This window comes from Panthera leo, chromosome D4, assembly GCF_018350215.1.
Source record: "Panthera leo isolate Ple1 chromosome D4, P.leo_Ple1_pat1.1, whole genome shotgun sequence".
Lineage (NCBI taxonomy): Eukaryota > Metazoa > Chordata > Mammalia > Carnivora > Felidae > Panthera > Panthera leo.
The window spans coordinates 91,058,423-91,074,416 of NC_056691.1; the positions used below are offsets into that span (position 1 = coordinate 91,058,423).

The 15,994-nt window shown below is 60.4% G+C and overlaps 1 long non-coding RNA gene across 2 annotated transcripts; it reads right to left on the reverse strand.

Annotated features, from left to right (window-relative positions):
• Positions 1 to 1,194: 1,194 nt before the first annotated feature.
• Positions 1,195 to 5,713, reverse strand: LOC122205659. Of its 2 annotated transcripts, none has more exons than XR_006196179.1 (3): positions 5,628 to 5,713; positions 4,633 to 4,828; positions 1,195 to 4,312 (listed from the first exon to the last, which is right to left on the reverse strand). It is a non-coding gene; the product is annotated as an uncharacterized LOC122205659 (long non-coding RNA). The 2 variants fall into 2 exon arrangements; XR_006196180.1 differs by having other exon boundaries at positions 1,195 to 3,047; positions 3,361 to 4,828.
• Between the last annotated feature and the right edge of the window lie 10,281 nt (positions 5,714 to 15,994).

Consider the following 15,994-nt stretch of genomic DNA (forward strand, 5'->3'; position numbering starts at 1 on the left):
GACTTAGGGATGGCCGGGCCCGGGCCGCCCCTCGGCCTGAGACAGCCTCTCCCGGGGAGGTGGCCAGGCAGGAATGCCTGCTGTAAGTAGCCCTCCCCTTCCTTCCCCCTCCCGGCCCCAGTTTGCAATAACACAGGGATATCCCCAAGGCTCTGCGAACAGCTGGGCCCATTCTGCTCAGCCATCAGCTCCCGATGAGTCAGCCCTGCTGGGCCTCCCACAGATGCCACGTCCCCACCTCCCGCCCTCCTCCAGGCAGCCCTGCACCTCCTGAGGGCCCCCGACCCCGAAGTGGCCTCCCCAGCTCAGGCAGCAGCAGCGGGAGCCTGGGAAAGCTCTGGGGTCTGAAAGGCAGAGAAGCCAGGCCGAGTCCGGGCCCGTGGCCACGCCCGCTGCCCACCCATCCCCTCCGGGCTGCCCAGGGCTCCTCCCGAGAGCAAAGTCTTCTGCAAGCACCCCCATGCAAGACGGACGGAGCTGGGCCTCTCCCCACGTCCCTTTCCCACCCCTGAGGCCCCTCCAGGAAACCCTCTGGGCCAAAGCCAGCCCAAACTCGGCGGAAGTCACCAGAAACTCCGAGCGGGTCCCGCAGCTGGCTGGAGCGCCCGGCTCTCTGTTTCCCACAACCTAAGGCTCGCTCACTGCCTTCTCCCGTGTCTGGGCGCAGAGGAAGGAGGTGACGGGGTGGTGCCGGAGCCCAGAAAAGGGGAGACCCGGCGGCCACCTCCTTGGGTTTGCAGGGCTGTCACAGGGTCCCATAGCGACCCTGGAGTGTGATGGGAGCCAGCCCTGTGGGGTGTCAGGATCTGCATCTGGAGGGGACTGTCCGGCTGGGGCGAAGGAAGAAGCCACATGATTATTCCTGGCAGAGCCGTCCTCTGGGGCGTGGGCACCACGGTCCCGCCCGCACGGTGGGGCCACAGTCCAGACGCCTTCCCTCTCCCTGGTCCCCAGCCGGGGCCACCCGACTCCTCCCCCGGCGCGGACGCCCCGGAAGAGTGTGAACGGTGAGGCTCACGGGGCTCGCTTCACCTACAAGGTGGATGTGTCATCTCGGAGGCTCTGTGAGATAGTTCTGTTCAAAACCGATTTTCAAAGAGAAAACGCTTTCTTTGTTTTCATTTTTTTGAATGTTTGTTTATTTTTGAGAGAGAGACACAGTGTGAGCAGAGGAGGGGCAGAGAGTGAGGGAGACACAGAATCCGAAGCTGTGTTGTCAGCACGGAGCCCAACGCGGGGCTCGAACCCACGGACCGCAAGATCACGATCCAAGCTGAAGACAGACGTTGAACCTACTGTGCCCCAAAACGCTTTCTAAACACACAAAAACCTGCGTTAAAATCGCAAGTTTGTATTTACTGTTCTCGCCGCATTGTCGTACCCTCCGCTCTGTGTCCTTGCCCGAGGCTCTCTCCCACTGACCACTGGGATTTCTCTCACTGGATCTTATTTTTTATTGTTTTCATGAAACTGCTGCCAAATCCTTCAAATTTACATTCATGGCTTTGAATTTCTGGAGGGCTTTCGAGGCCCTCGACAGACCACAGTGTTGTCAGTTCAGACGACTCACTCTTGAGAGACCCCGGGATGCCCCACGGGCTCGGAGGAACGTCTGCTCCGTGGAAAGTATGCACAGTCCTGGGCTCACTTGTTTGTTATTTTTTGTTTTTGTTTTATTTGAATGTGTAAATACTCCAGCACAAATACCCTCTTGGGTGCCCTCCTCAGGTCTCTACCCCGCCCACCCAGAGGCTCAGCTCTCTATCCTGCAACAAATACGGTACAGGCAAAACTCAAATAAGCCGTCCCTGCGCGCGATCCTTTTCAATGGCCAGCTCAAAAGGGTTCCGTGTCGTTCCAAAATATAAATCGATGCAATTAGACCTAAAGGCACCATCAAAACATTCTTCCCACAAGTACGGTTTTCCAAAGCACAATTACACAATTTGGAAATTAGATCTCGCATAGTCTCTCCGACCCCCTCGAGTTCAGTTTGTTCCGTCTCCCCCCTGGCTTCCCCACGGCTCCACGGCAGTTCTGTTCAACTTTGCGAACTTTACTCTCAATCAGTACAGTTCCTGAGGGATTCAAAAGCTCGAGTGCTGTGGTCCTCCGTCAGACAAACGGGACGATTTAAAAACGTCCAACTTACATAAAACGCAGCCACAATCTACAGACCCATTCCCGAAAATGTCTGAAATCATCGCGGGTCGTCCTCCGACGGCCAACTGTTTCTGAACTCTGAGAACCTGCGGCACGCAGCCCCACACGGCGTGCCGAAGCGTTTTTTAATTACACGGCACCTTTGAAATCCGTTCTCTCGTCCAGCTCTGCTGTGTGCACATAAAAATATCCTCGTGTTTTGAAAAGCACACCTTCCAGGTCCATTGGCCACACCCCAGGCTGGTTTCCACGCAATTAGCAACATGGTGTGAGCCACCGAAGTTCCCAGGGATGATGGGCTTCTTAACAAGATCAAAATATTGTGTCTTTAATCATACAGCTGTGATCATCCAAAATTTGTCTTCTTGTAATCACCTGCCAAACCAAAAACATTTCAGCATCGAAGGCATTTCTTAAAACTCAATTTACAGCTCAAGCGGCCGCACATCAGGTGCGTTTCACGTTTGACAGAATAAACTTCCAGCTGCTTTATCTAGACTCCATCAACAGGATGAAAAACATCAAAATGATTTTGAAATTAATTTAACCGATTTCCTGCCGGAAACTACCGGGACGCTCATCTGAACACTCGACGGCGTGCAAAGGCCTGCCGACGGTCCGTGCACAAGAAGACGTGGGCTACCACTGTGGGCACAGTTAGTTCATTCAGCAGAACAGACAGTAAATCTGAGCAAAGCGACAGGCCTCACGGAACCCTGGGGAAGCGCGCCCGCTCGCCGGCGACTCCAGGCTTCTCGGTGACCACCTCTGCGACCGGCTGGCCCTGCCCCTGGTCCCCGCGCCCCCGGTTCTGTCGCGGCTGCCCCGGGTTGGACGTCACACCAACATCCGTTTTGTACAAATAAACGTGCACCGTCCACTCTCTTGAGAAAAAGAAATAACAATCTGGTACTTTTATGAAGCACGACTTTCAGCTTTTTCTGCTCACGGCTGCTGAAAGGGTTTACTGCAAAATTTTTAAAGCATTACCAAACAATAAAAAAATAGTTGTGGGTTTGCACCATTCAACAAATGACACGACCGCGGTGGTAGTTAAGCGTCTCCTACATCTACTCCGCGGCCGGGCCGCTCGCCTTCATTTTCCACACTCGGTTCGTGTTCCCCTAACATGTAATTTCCCAGTGAGCCCGCCCACGGGCCGCCCTCCACTGGCGCATGTGGGACCGCAGCACCCACCTCGCTTCAGCCCCACTCGCTCGGGTGTGGTCCCACGAGGCAGAGCTTCAACAGGGACACGTCATCAACTTCATGGGAAGGCAGAAGTGGTGGGGGGCTGGGGGACACGGCGACTCCAAGGCAGGGGCGAACAGCCCAGAAGGGCAGGATCAGGTCAGACCCCAGGAGGTCCTGGGGACGGGTGGGCTCCCGATGTGTGAACGGTTGTTCACCATCCCCCACCCCTACACGTGATGGCCTGTGAGGGCACCGGCGTGAACATGGCCAGGAGAATAGGACGCCGGCACAGTGAGGGCCAGCCCCGTCTGTTCCCCACTGTCCTTGAACAAGCAGCACGCGAACAAAGCTGCGTGGCGGTGAGGCTGGAGGTTCTACGCAGGGGGCGTGGCGGGGACCCACCCTAAGCCCTGGCCGGGGTGCCGCCCCTCCAGCTGCCAACCAGCATCCTGATGCTGAGGTGAGTACATCAGAACCCATCAGACCTTCCCTCCTCGGGGGCGATTTACCATCCCCTACCGATCAGTGTTCAGGCTTTGCCTTCCCCGTCCCCACGGCCTCCGCCAACCACACTTGCCAAGGGCTCCCAGGGTATCTCACCTGCCGACACAGAATCCCATGAGATGTCACCTCGGGCCAACAGACCCCCATGACAGGGAAGGGGTGACCAAAGGACCGGGACCCTGGGACCTGCTGGTCCTGTCTCCTACACACGTCCACCTCAAACAAACCTACCAGCCTGAGAGAAAGGCTCCTCAATGCCTGGGCTTGGCCATGACCTGTGTGGAGGTAGGACGCCGTCCCTGGAGAGACAGCGCGTGAGACCCAAAAGGGGAGACGGCCCAAGCGTCCGGCGACGGGTGGACGGATAAACAGATGTGCTCCCTCAACAACAGAGCAGTGTTTGTCCTTAAAAGGGCATGAGGTTCCGGTGCATTCCACGACGTGGACGGACCTCGAGTGAAAGAAGCCAGGCACGAGAGACCACACGTTGCACACCCCCGCACACATACGGTATGGGCATACGCTAAACCCACAGAGACAGAAAGCAGACTGGAGCTGGGAGGAGGGATGGGCGCGGCGGTGTGGTGGCTCCAGGGGCTCTTCTGGGAGTGGGAGGGGCGTGTTTCGGGACCAGGCGTGGCCGTCACACAACACCACGAACACGCTAAGCGCCACTGACCCGCTCGCTTTAAAACGTGCAACCGTATGCTACGTGAACTTCTACCCGGTTTAAAAAATACATCAGATAAAAGACATGAAACCATTCGATACCTATCCCGAACCTCCGTCCTCCGAGGTATAGCAGATATTTTTGTCCACCAGGCAGTGCTCTAATTCAGGAAGTGGAGACACGGGCCCAGGAACGAGGGCATGGAGGTCAGACGATCCTTCTCGCCTCGGCCCCAGGGTCCACTCAGGGACTCGGGCTCCCGGCCCCACAACGTTGCATTCCGTGGGATCAGAGGCCCTGGTCCCCAGGAAAGAAGGTTAACAAAAGCCCCACCGAACCCAGTGCTACAGCCCAGTGCCTGGTCCCGCGGGCTCCTCACCGCAGCGGACCGGCACGCACAGAAAGCGGCTTCTGCGTCCCCCCTGCCCACCCTCCGCCCCCGCTCTCCACGAGAGGCCGGGGCTGCTGCTCTGTGACCAGCAGGTTGAGGGGGGCGCGGTGTGCAGGGAGGCGAGGCCCTGGGTCCCAGGGATCAGGGTAAATGGACAATCACGGCAGCCAGGGCCCGGCCGGGGCAGAGCGAGCAGAAAGGCCGAGCCCGCAGCACGGAGCCCGCGCCACCCTCCCCCGACCCCCCGCACAGCAGGCCAGCCCGCAGAAGTGCCCGTGCAGGCGGCCCGGGGGTAGCAGCTGGTCCAGCAGCTTTCGGAATTACGGGGGTGCTGCTGTCTTGTCGTGGGGGCCAGCGGACGGAGGACAGGACAAGATGGGCTCAACGAGAGGCTTCGGGGGCTTTGAGGGGCACACGGCACCAGGCTGGAGCCCTGCCTGCATGCCCGAGGCTGCCTGTACCCGGTCCCATAAGGACCCCTGCCTCCTGCGGGCCTTCCTCTGCTGTGGGGGCTGCTCTGTCCATGAGTACGGAGGACAGAAAGCCGCCGGAATGACCCCCAGGTGGTACGGGACGGGAAGGGCTAAGTCCCCCGTGTTACCAAGCACCCAGCAGAGAGCGCCCAGCAGGCCGAGCTCCGTCCGCCTCCTACACCCGCCCGCCTCACACTCAGTCCCAGGATCACCTCCAGAGCAAAGTACTCACATCCAAATCTTTGTCTCGAGGTCTGCTTCGTTGGAAAGCCAACCTTTGACGAGCTAAGGACTCTGCAGGCTGTCCCCGACAGGAAGGTGGCGGCCATGTCTGGAAAGGAGAAGGAAAAGTGTGACTGGTTGGCACCCCTCGATTCCCAGAATTAACCACTCGATGGGGTGGCAACCCCGGTCACGGCACATTTGGCTCACGTGCCAAGGAGAGGCTCCACACCGGACCTTCCCAGAGAACTTAGAGCCAGCCCATCACCAGGCACGGACCCCCTTCTCCCTGGAAGGCTGTGTGACCCTGGTCCTTCACCTCACCAGCTTCTACTGACCCGTCAAAAGCTGACTCCAACTCCACTTCCTCCAGGAAGCCCCCTCTGGCCCCCGAGACAAGTTCTGGCCCCGTTACTTCTTCCAATGGTACCGGGCACCTGCCACTCGGCACCTGTCCCCTTGGCAATTACACTTAGTTCTCAGGTCACTCGGCTAAATCTCTCTTCTCCTCTACATGCTCGGCCCGCTCCTCTGGGACGGTGACAGGCGGGGGGGTTTCGTTCTCGGCACCGAGCAAGGTACCGGCCCAGAGCAGGAACCCAGTGGCCACCTGCTCAGTGAGTGAACGAATGAATGAACGAACGAACGAACGAAGGAGCGAGTGAGTGAAATGCCATCCCGGCTGGGCGCCTGGTTCCTCCACCAGCGCCCCACCCGGCCGTGGCACGCAGCACGCACGGGAAGCCCGGGCTTCACCGTGACTCGGGACTCTCAGGAATGCTTCGGAGCACAAAGAATTCTGCTCAAAACCCTAACTGGACTTCTTATCTGAAAGATTGCATAAAACCCTGGAACTCGCCTTAATCCTGTCCACTGACACGCAAACCAGTAAAGCTAGGGGCCTCGGGGGTGAACTCACTGATCCGTAATCTGTAGCAGATGCCGGGCAGGGCGTGAACAGGCTCTCCTGAAACTCATGCCCTGCCGACACTCCTGGTGAAATTCCTCAGGGGCAGATCTGGGCTCCTTGGCCCCACAGGCCTTCGCCGGAGGGCTGGAGACAGCCGTCTCTTCCCTGACCGGTTGGGGGCTTCGGTCGGGGCCCAGACCTCTGGGCTCTCAGCCTCGTGCGCCCGGGCCCCAGGAGCATCTCTGACACGGCCAGGCGGGAAGACCTCAATCAGCCTTTCGAGAAAATCCACCTTCTCCGCCACCTTCCATGACACCCATTTTCCTGACTCCGAGGGCCTGTGCAGAATTTTACAGTCAGCAATGATCCGTCCTCCTGCTCAGTCATCGGGAGAGCGAACCAACTGCCACAAAATTACTCAGGGCATCTGAGCGGTTAGGTGGGTTTCCCCGGAGCTAGAGGGGGGTTCGGATCACGGCTCCCGCTCTGCTCCTTCGTAGCCCACAGTCAATCACTGACTCCCCCGCTCCCTCAACTACCAATGGGGAAAAAAAAACACTCTTATCTTGTGGACTCAACATTTTCGCTGCCTACCACATCCTAGGCACACGGTGTTTGTGAATGACTCTGTTACGTACCCGCCGCACACCAGGCTCCGGGCCCTGTAAATGTCAGCCCTTGTGGTTGCTGCCCGGGGGGCCATATTTCTGGCTACAGGAGCCTGTTTTCAGCTCAGAATATAATGAAGCCCCTTCTTCATCCACGGAGGGAACACAGACCCAGGGACGAAGCCTGCAAACGAGAAGAATCATGGAGCCTCCAAGCGACTCCCCAACAACAGGCCAAAGAGGCAACTGCTATCTCGGCAATGCTTACTGGAGGAGGCAACGAGACACGAATGCTCTCCTGGGAGATTCTGCCAGTGAGTCCCGACTGAGATAAGCTCAAAGAGCCCACCTCCCTGGCCCACACAGGCCAGACCCGGCCAGGGCAGCTCCACACTCGCAGAAACATAGCAACAAGGCAGACTCTTGCCTGTCCTTACGGTCCGATCCCGGGGCATCCTTGCCGAGCGGCCACCCTGGCCGGGTCCCAGGCTACGTGCTGTTCCCCTATTCGCTCGTGGGTTCCTCCCAACGACCCAACAGGGTAGGCAACAGGCATCGCCCCGATTTCACAAACGGGAGGTGCCGGAGGGTCAGTAACTTGTCCAGGACCCCAGGTGCTGGAGTCGGGATCTGGGCGCAGACCGACTGATCCCCGAACTACTCCCTCAGGACCACTCATGTGGAAGAGGAGGACCCAGAGCAGAGGCCTGTCCTCCACAACGTTGGCCAGCGGAGCCCAAAATTCCTTGGTGAGAAGGAGCTGACGTTTACTCTCAGGTCCCCGCTGGCTGTCTCTTCTACACGCTGGCTGTCGCCACGTCTACGCTGACTTCACCGTGTCCTCCCCAGGTTTCATGCTAAAGAATGGGCTCGGGGGGCGTCTGGGTGGCTCAGTCGGTTGAGCGTCCGACTTCAGCCCGGGTCACGATCTCACACTCCGTGAGTTCGAGCCCCGCATCAGGCTCTGGGCCGATGGCTCAGAGCCTGGAGCCTGCTTCCGATTCTGTGTCTCCCTCTCTCTCTGCCCCTCCCCCATTCATGCTCTGTCTCTGTCTCAAAAATAAATAAACGTTAAAAAAAATGTTTTTTTAATAAAAAAAAAAAAAAAGAATGGGCTCGGCCATTTGCAACTTTGCTAGCCTCCCTGAAATCCCGAGAGGACGGCTCCTTGCCGTGGTATTAGGCACCTAACAGTACCTAACAGTACCTAACAGTACCTAACAGTAGCTGCAGACACCCCCTAGCTGTTACGGCCAAGATTCTGGAACCCCAAGTAGGAAAACCAGTTATCAATAGAAGGAAACCGATCCCAGCACCTACCATACACTATGTTCTCCATATCACTGATCTCCTATAAACCACCCCCCCAAACCTGCAAGTCGGGGCACCGCCTACCTTCCACGGGGAGCACAGGATCTAAGAGCCGACCTGACGTGAGGCAGCAGGGTTTGATTTGAACCCAGGCTGATGGCTCGAGAGACTGGGGTCTTCTCATTGTCATACTGCCCCCTCAACTTTCACCATGGGATGTTCTCTTGACACCTTATTTCCTTCGGGAAGGGTCACACTAGGATAGAGCGGGTTCCCTGCGTGCAGGGCTCAGTCACCTCTTCACAGCCGGACTATCAGCACATCGACAGCAGGACTCTATGGTGTGTCCTTATATCCACCCCACCCCCCCCCCCACAATGTCCACCCCACGGCTAGCCAGGAAACCATCCACGGTCTCGAGTAACCAGCCCAGGAAAGGCCACCCGGGCAGATCACAGCTGCAGGAAGTCCTACTATCTCCAGCAACAACTCAGGACAGCAAACACACCCTGCGACAACAGGCCCAGCATGGACTTGATTAATACCTGGTCGCTTCCTTCATTTCTGCCCTCGCTTCCAACTTAGGACCCACCAGAGAAAATCAAGTACGCACGCCTGAGCAACCCCAGAGGATGCCGCGTCTGGCTAGCCCACCTACAGTCTCCCCGTGCCTTCCCTTTGCTCCACTACAAAGTTTTCCTGGCCCTCTGCCTGCCTCCGGGTCCCTGCCAGAATGAAAGTAATGAGACCTGACCCTCCCGCTACCGCCAGCCGCGAATAAGCGGCCTTTGCTGTTCTCATTTCGTTGGCCTTTACTGATTTTCACCTAAGGCGTTAGGTTTACAACGACTCTGAGGCTCCTCTGGCCTCAGTGGCCAGTCAGCCAGGTCGGCCACGGGCCTGTGGATAGTGACACTGATGCTCAGAACCCGCCCCCTCTTGGGGCATTTCCTCCCGCGTCGGCCAGATGCATGCCTCTGCTTCCCCGATCCCGCGGAAGCAAACGCAGGACAGGCAGCTGCTGAGGGGAGGCGGCAGGGGGGGTGGGGGTGGAGGGGGGCTCACCCTCGGTCGGGCCAAGAGTCACACTGGCACGTGGCCAGGTGTCCCGCCGCCCCTCGTCTGGCACCGGGATGGAAGGCGGACCGCAGGTGTCCTCAATTCCCATCAGGTAACCATAACATCAGCACAAAACGCCGGGTGGCTCAGGTCCCCCCAGAGAGGTGCTCCCGGCCCTGGGGGCGCGGAGGCCCCGGGCCTGCGGTGCGGTCGCCCAGCGGCCCAGGGAGCGCCCGACAACCCGGGCGCCGCCCAGAGCCGTGCCTGGAAGCCACGGCCGGGCCTGGCCGTTTCCCAGCCTCCCTTGCGGCCGCGCGCCCCCACGTGACCAGGCCTCGCCAATGGAAGGTAAAGGGAAGTGCCGCGAAGCACTTCCGGGTCGAGGTGGTCTAAGGCGCGGGCGCCGCCATGCCCGCTGCGGGCCGCCCGAGGCGGCGGGGGTGTCGTGCGGCAGCCCCCGCCCGCGGTGACTGAAGGCCGGAGACAAAGCGGGAGAGCTGCCGGGTGCCCCGTGGGGAGGTGCGGAGCAGGGGGTCGCCTTCCCGGAGGTCAGCGTGTCCTGAGACAGGCATCGGGTGGCAGCGAGCGAGACGCACACCCGCAAGCCGGGCTCGCGGGGGCGTCGAAGCCGCCCGCAGCGCTTCGGAGAAGACAGCTTGCCGCGTTGGTGGCGTCGCAGCATGTTGGGGGTGCTCAAAGGCGCCGGGCTAGGACAGCTAGGAACGCCCCCGCTTCAGCCCTGCCCCTCACCCCTCCTCGCAGAGGAAGGGTGCTCCCCCCCGGCCGATGCCCGCCCCGCAGAGCCCGTCGGGGCCCACGGCTGCGGCTCGAACCCAGACCTGGAGGCGCTCCGGGTGCCGGCGCCCCGCACACAGCGGGCCGGCCGGGGACAGGGGACACTCCAGCCCCCTCCTGCACGTGGCCAAGTTCCGGCCTGCGGGGAGGGCGGGGCTCTGAGACCCCCTGCCGCGGGGAGCCGCTTGGCGGTCCAGCCGCTGGTGGGCACACGGCCGTGGCTCGTCCAGGCCCTGCTGTCCAGGCGGAGCTTTCTTTGGGGTAGTCAGGTCGGGGCCGTTTTCCCTCCGTCGTCACCTTGGCGTTACTGTTTGAGTTGTCGCCAGTGAGCAGGCACTCTGCAGAGAAAAAGCTGTTTTGAAGGAGCCGGCAGAGAGGTGGTCCTGGAGGGAACCTCCCGGAAGGTGGCAGAGGCCAGGCCCCGGGCGTGCAGAGAAGGAAGACCCAACCGCGGACAAATTCATGTCCTGGTACCTAAGAGGACCTCCGAGGCAGAACAAGGCCGCTGCACTGGTCCTTCTCCTGTCCCCAGGAGCACTCACCCAGGCCCAGCCCCTCCCTCTACTCCGGAACCCTGCCCCCCAGGCACATGGCAGCCCTGGGCTCCTCCCAACCTCTGCGACCTAGAGAGGGGGCCAGAGGCCCTGAAGGGGGCATCAGGAGCGGTGGTGGTTAGGATGACTCCCCGTGGCAGATACGTCTCAACTCTACCACGAAGCTGCTTTGAGACTGTCATGCCGTCCCCTCCCTGGGCCGCCACTGTCTCCCTCTGTCCACTGAGGAGGTGGGGCAGAGGGTGCTTGGCGGCCCCACCCAACCCCAGGAATCCTATGATTTCATGAGTCCATGGTTATTATCCCTGGGTAAACTCTCCAGCCCACAGGACCACGGACTGAGAAGTTAATTCCAGAACCGAGGAGTGTGTGGGAATGTGACCCTCACACCCACCATACCGGCCCGGCTTTGGTGCGGCGCTGAAATCACCCCGGCCTTCCGTGGAAAATCCACATCTGTAAGGCCTCCCCTGAGCATCTGGGACTGATTAGGCTCTGGGCCCTGGGTCTGAGCAGAGTTTTAATAAAGTCTTAGGCCAGTGAATTGTAATCCCGAAGCAATGATACGTGTCTCAGCTTTGAAGGAGCCGAAGCACTGGGCCAGCCCCTGATGTGATCTCTAGTGCCAGAGCCACAGATGCGCCTTGGGACCGCTGGTCCCTGACGCGGCAAGAGGAGCTGGGACAGGGCGAGAGGGCGCGGGGCCCGAGGCCCCGAGGGGCAATCGGCGGGCCTCGCTGTCGATTTCTTTCTGCCTTTACAACCTTGAGCGTATGTCTTAACCTTCTAAGCCTGTCTCCTCATCTGTCAAGCAGAGGTGTATCTGTTAAGGTAGCTCTCGCCAGTGCCATCTGTCCCCAAGGCCCCTCTGACCCAACACTCTTGGATTTTCTCCTGGCTTCCTTAGCAGCGTCAAGCCCAGCCTGTAGCACGGGGAGGACCGAACGTGCCAGGTGGCTGACGGCCCAGAGGCGGCCTCAGCCAGCGCCCGATGGGAGTGGTGGGTGATGCCCAGCTTCCTCGCCGCCCACGCGGGACGCTCTGAGATGCCTGCCGCGTCGTCAGCTCATGTCCCCCCACGGCCTGCGCCCCAGTGTCTCACGGCGGTAATCCGCTTGATAGACGTCCCCACTTCCCTCTCGAGGCTTCCTGGGGTCGCCCCCAGGTGAACAAACCGGTTGCACTCGAATCCACGTCTCAGAGGCTGCTTTCGAGGGACCCTGCCTGAGACCATCATGCTGGACGTCACGGACTTTTCCTTGACAAACCAGAGAGGAAGTTTCTTGAGCCGTATGAGCCAAGAGGCGAAAAGGAAGATGTTAGGTGGGCAGGTATGTAACTAATTACAATATAGTCCCGGAAAAACGTAAAAGCCGTTTTTAACTCGGGCCGACACACAAGCAGGTGACAGGCCCGGTGTGGCCCCCAGGCCGTAGTTTGTGACCCCTGCTGTCATACATAAAGCCCAGATCTCAGTGGCTTGAGAAAATAACAGTTTGCTTCTTGTTCCTGTAACAGCCAATGATCACGGGGGCAGGTGGCCTAGATTCCAGGCGGGGTAGTTGTTCAGGGCAGACGGGGGCTCTGCCGTCCTGGACCTGTGGTTTCCCAGAGGCACCGTGGGCATCAGTGTCCAGTTAGGGAAGGGAGAGCGTCGGGGGGGAGGGTTGCGTGGGAGGGTCTACAGACTGGGGCCCAGGGGGCGTGTGTACGTGCATCACCCACATTCCCTTGGCCTGACCTCGGCCACAGGCCCCCCTCCCACCCCGCCACCAGGCGCAAAGGCGTGTTGGGAAGTGTCTGGGCTCCTGGGAGACCGTTCTGTACTTGCTCCCCGTGTGCCAGACCGACAGAAGCTTCTGACAGAGGCGTGTCTCGTGTCACAGCAAATAACGAAAGCCGCATTCCCGTGCCCACCACCCAGGTTAAGAAGTAAAACCCTACCCATCGTTCTGAAACCGCCGTGTTCCCCCGACACGTGCCGGCGGTCTTCCCAGGGTCGGCCCCGGCCTCAGTTCTGCACGCGTGGGCCTCTTACCTCCCATCCCCCGCCCCGCGTGCACCCCCGGACCCCACGGCTCCGTGTGGCCGCATCTCCCGCCGGGTGGGAACAGCGCCGGCTCCTCGTGTCCTCCTGGAGTCTAGGCTCCCCTGTGCCTCACGCTGGACGTCCGCGGGGCCTCTCCATCGCTGAAGATCACTTATTTTCGTTGCTGCGTCTCGCTGATGCGGGCACGCCACGGTCTGCTTACCCATCCTCCTGCCGAGGGACAGGTGGGCTGTTTCCCCGGGCAGGGCCGCCTCGGCATCGTGCGAGCGTGTCTGTGCACATCTCTTGGGGTGCACACGTGCACCCCCCGAGGAGAGGCCCTGCCAGGTCAGAGCACGTGGGTGTGTTCAGCTTTAACAGGCAAGGCCAAACGGTGTCCCGCGGGGCCACCAGCAGGGCACCAGCCCCGGGGCCACATCGCTCGTGGATCCTACCTGTGGGTACGGGCCCCTCCCCCTCACCTCGTTGAGCCTCCCGACGCCATCCCACCACCGCCGTTTCTTACCATCCGGTGAGCCACACAGAACCGGAACTTTGCTCCCCTCTGACAGATACAGAAACAGCAGCTTTGGCTGACCCTTAGCAGCTGGGAAATGGGACATTTGCCATCGTCCCACCCGACAAGGCCCAGCTCCGGAAGGAAGTGTTCATCCCTGGCCTCCCTCCCGGGGAGCCCAAGGTCATGCCCTCGGGGGCCTGGGGCCTGCTGGGTCCTCGGCAGGTACTGCTTTGGAGGGTGAGCCCTGCCTTCTCCTCGAGCCCAGGATCAGGCCGGGGCTGCACCAGCTCATGAGGTCCCTGGGGAGGGAGACCGGAAGTTCCAGGGGCTGCATATGACTCACTGGCATGTAAAATGAACTTGATTTAAATTTCAGGATGCCAGTCTCCGCCTCCATGACAGAGAAGGAAATTCCCTGCAGAAGCCAAGGGTGAGGGCTCGTGTGTGTGGGCATCTTCCCCTGCCGCACCAGCCCCACCCGGGCCCGCTGTCCCTGTCCCCGGGGCCACGTGCCCCTGTTCTTTGGCCTCTTCCTCCGTCTTCCTCTGGGGCACCTGGGGCGGCAATGCCGAGTCGGACGTCGGGCAGCGGCCCCAAGCCCACTGCCCTTTGCTGGGCAGATTTGGCCGGCGGTCTTTCCCCCGTGAGCCTCAGTTTCCCTCTCATGAGAGGTGAGGAAAGGGAGTCTCTCCAGCCTCAGAAGGTATCCGCGAGCCCGCCATGCGCGGGGCCCCGAGCCGGGCTCAGAGGAAGCACAGGTCATTGCCTCAGGGAGCTCAGTGTTAAGTTGAGAAGACACCCCCCAGACCGTTATTTAATTTCAGTCCCATCTCTGTGGCCGAAGGGGCAGAAGTGCAACCTTGTACAAGAGGAGAGATGAGAGCCACAAAAACCGAAGACGGCTAGCACACTCCAGGCGAGAACTTTCCAATGTGGGCGACCCGGGACACGATGGCCAGCGTTGGAAGGAGGCGGGCTGGTCGGGGCGGGACACAGATGATGAAACCCCAGGGCCCAGATGAAAGAGCTTGAGGCCGGAGACTGCAGAGGGAAGCCTTTGCCATCTCCGGATCTGCCGGAGCCAAGGGCTGGCCGGAGCATCGGGACCAGAGCCCCGGAGTTTGGGGGCGTGAGGAGGGGCCTCCGGACGAGCGGCAGCCCTAAAGGGCGCCAGGACGGGGCAGCAGGGTGGGGGCGGGAGAAATGAGGGCCACCTCCCTCTCTTCTTCCTTGATCTCCTGCCAACACTTGCCACCAGCCAAACCCAACAGGTGGCCCCTAGAGCTGGGCTCTCCGGACCCTCCAGACCACGGGGCAGGATGGATCTGAGGGCCGAAACCAGGGTAGCAAGTTCGCGAGTGAGCGCTCCCTGTGGAGCACGAGTTTAGGATGGCCCCCAATCTCGCACCTTCTAGAACGGATGCGCTTGGATAAACCCCTCCCTGAGCGTGGGCGGGACCCGCGAGTGGCTTTTAACCAAGAGACTGTGGCAAAGGTGAGGGCGCGTCCCTTCCGTGGCCAGGTTACGTAGGACTGTCCTGTCTCTCTGTCTCTGGCTGGCTTGGCCGAAGAAGGTGGGGAGGCGATGAATTCCAGGCGGCCTTTGGCTAACACCACCTGGGCGCTGAGACTGGCCTCCAGCCGGGGGCCTGCAGGAAGTGGAACCTCTCCGTCCCACGTCACAAGGGACTGAGTCCTGCCAACAGCCCTCCCCCGCCGAGCTTCCAGATGAGACCCCAGATTCAGCAGGCACCTGGGTGGCCGCCTTGGAGACCCCTGAGCAGAGGACCGGCTGTGCCCTGTCCAGACCCCCAACCCACAGAGACTGTGAGGTGATACATGGGTGTGGTTCTAAGCCACTAAGTCCGTGGTAATACTGCCGTGCCCCCCCCCAGCTAAGGGAGGGGGGGTTGGTACCCAGAAGTGGGGGCCGTCTTCGCAAATAGCTGGAGACGTGGGGGTGGCTTTGGAACAACCAGCAAGGGATGAAAGGCGGCCTCTGGTGAGAGCCGGCAAGAAGCTGAAGCCTTCCTGTGACAACCCTCAGGGACCCCGGGGCTCCCAGCAGCCGCGGGAGCTGGTCCCTTCCCCAGCCGAGCCTTCAGACCGGAGCCCGGCCCTGTCGACTCCTTGGCGGTAGCGGAGGACCCAGCCGTGCCCAGACCCCTCCCCCAGGACCGGTGAGGCCATCGGTGCGTGCCGATTCAGGCTGCCGAGGGAGTGGTAACGGTGTGTGGCATCCAGGTCATGCACCACGAGGTGCTCAAACCGCCGTGGCACTACTGGGCAGAGGACCTGCCGTGCCGAGGAACCTTGAATGACTGCCCCTTCGGCGATCGTGCTGCAACCTAGAAGTTCTACTCAGATACCAGGGACCACTGGGCTCCCAAGTGAACTGGAGACAGGGTCAAACCCCAAAGCCCCAGATCTCTGTGACGGGGAACATACCCAGGTTCCAGGGGGAAAACGCCACCCGTTCTTCCTTCTGGATGTTTCCAGAAACCGGAAGATTCTCCAGCTCTCATCTCCGCTGGCTGCCACTCGAGGCCTCCGTGTTACATCCGCTCCACCGGAGCCACTGATCACGCCGC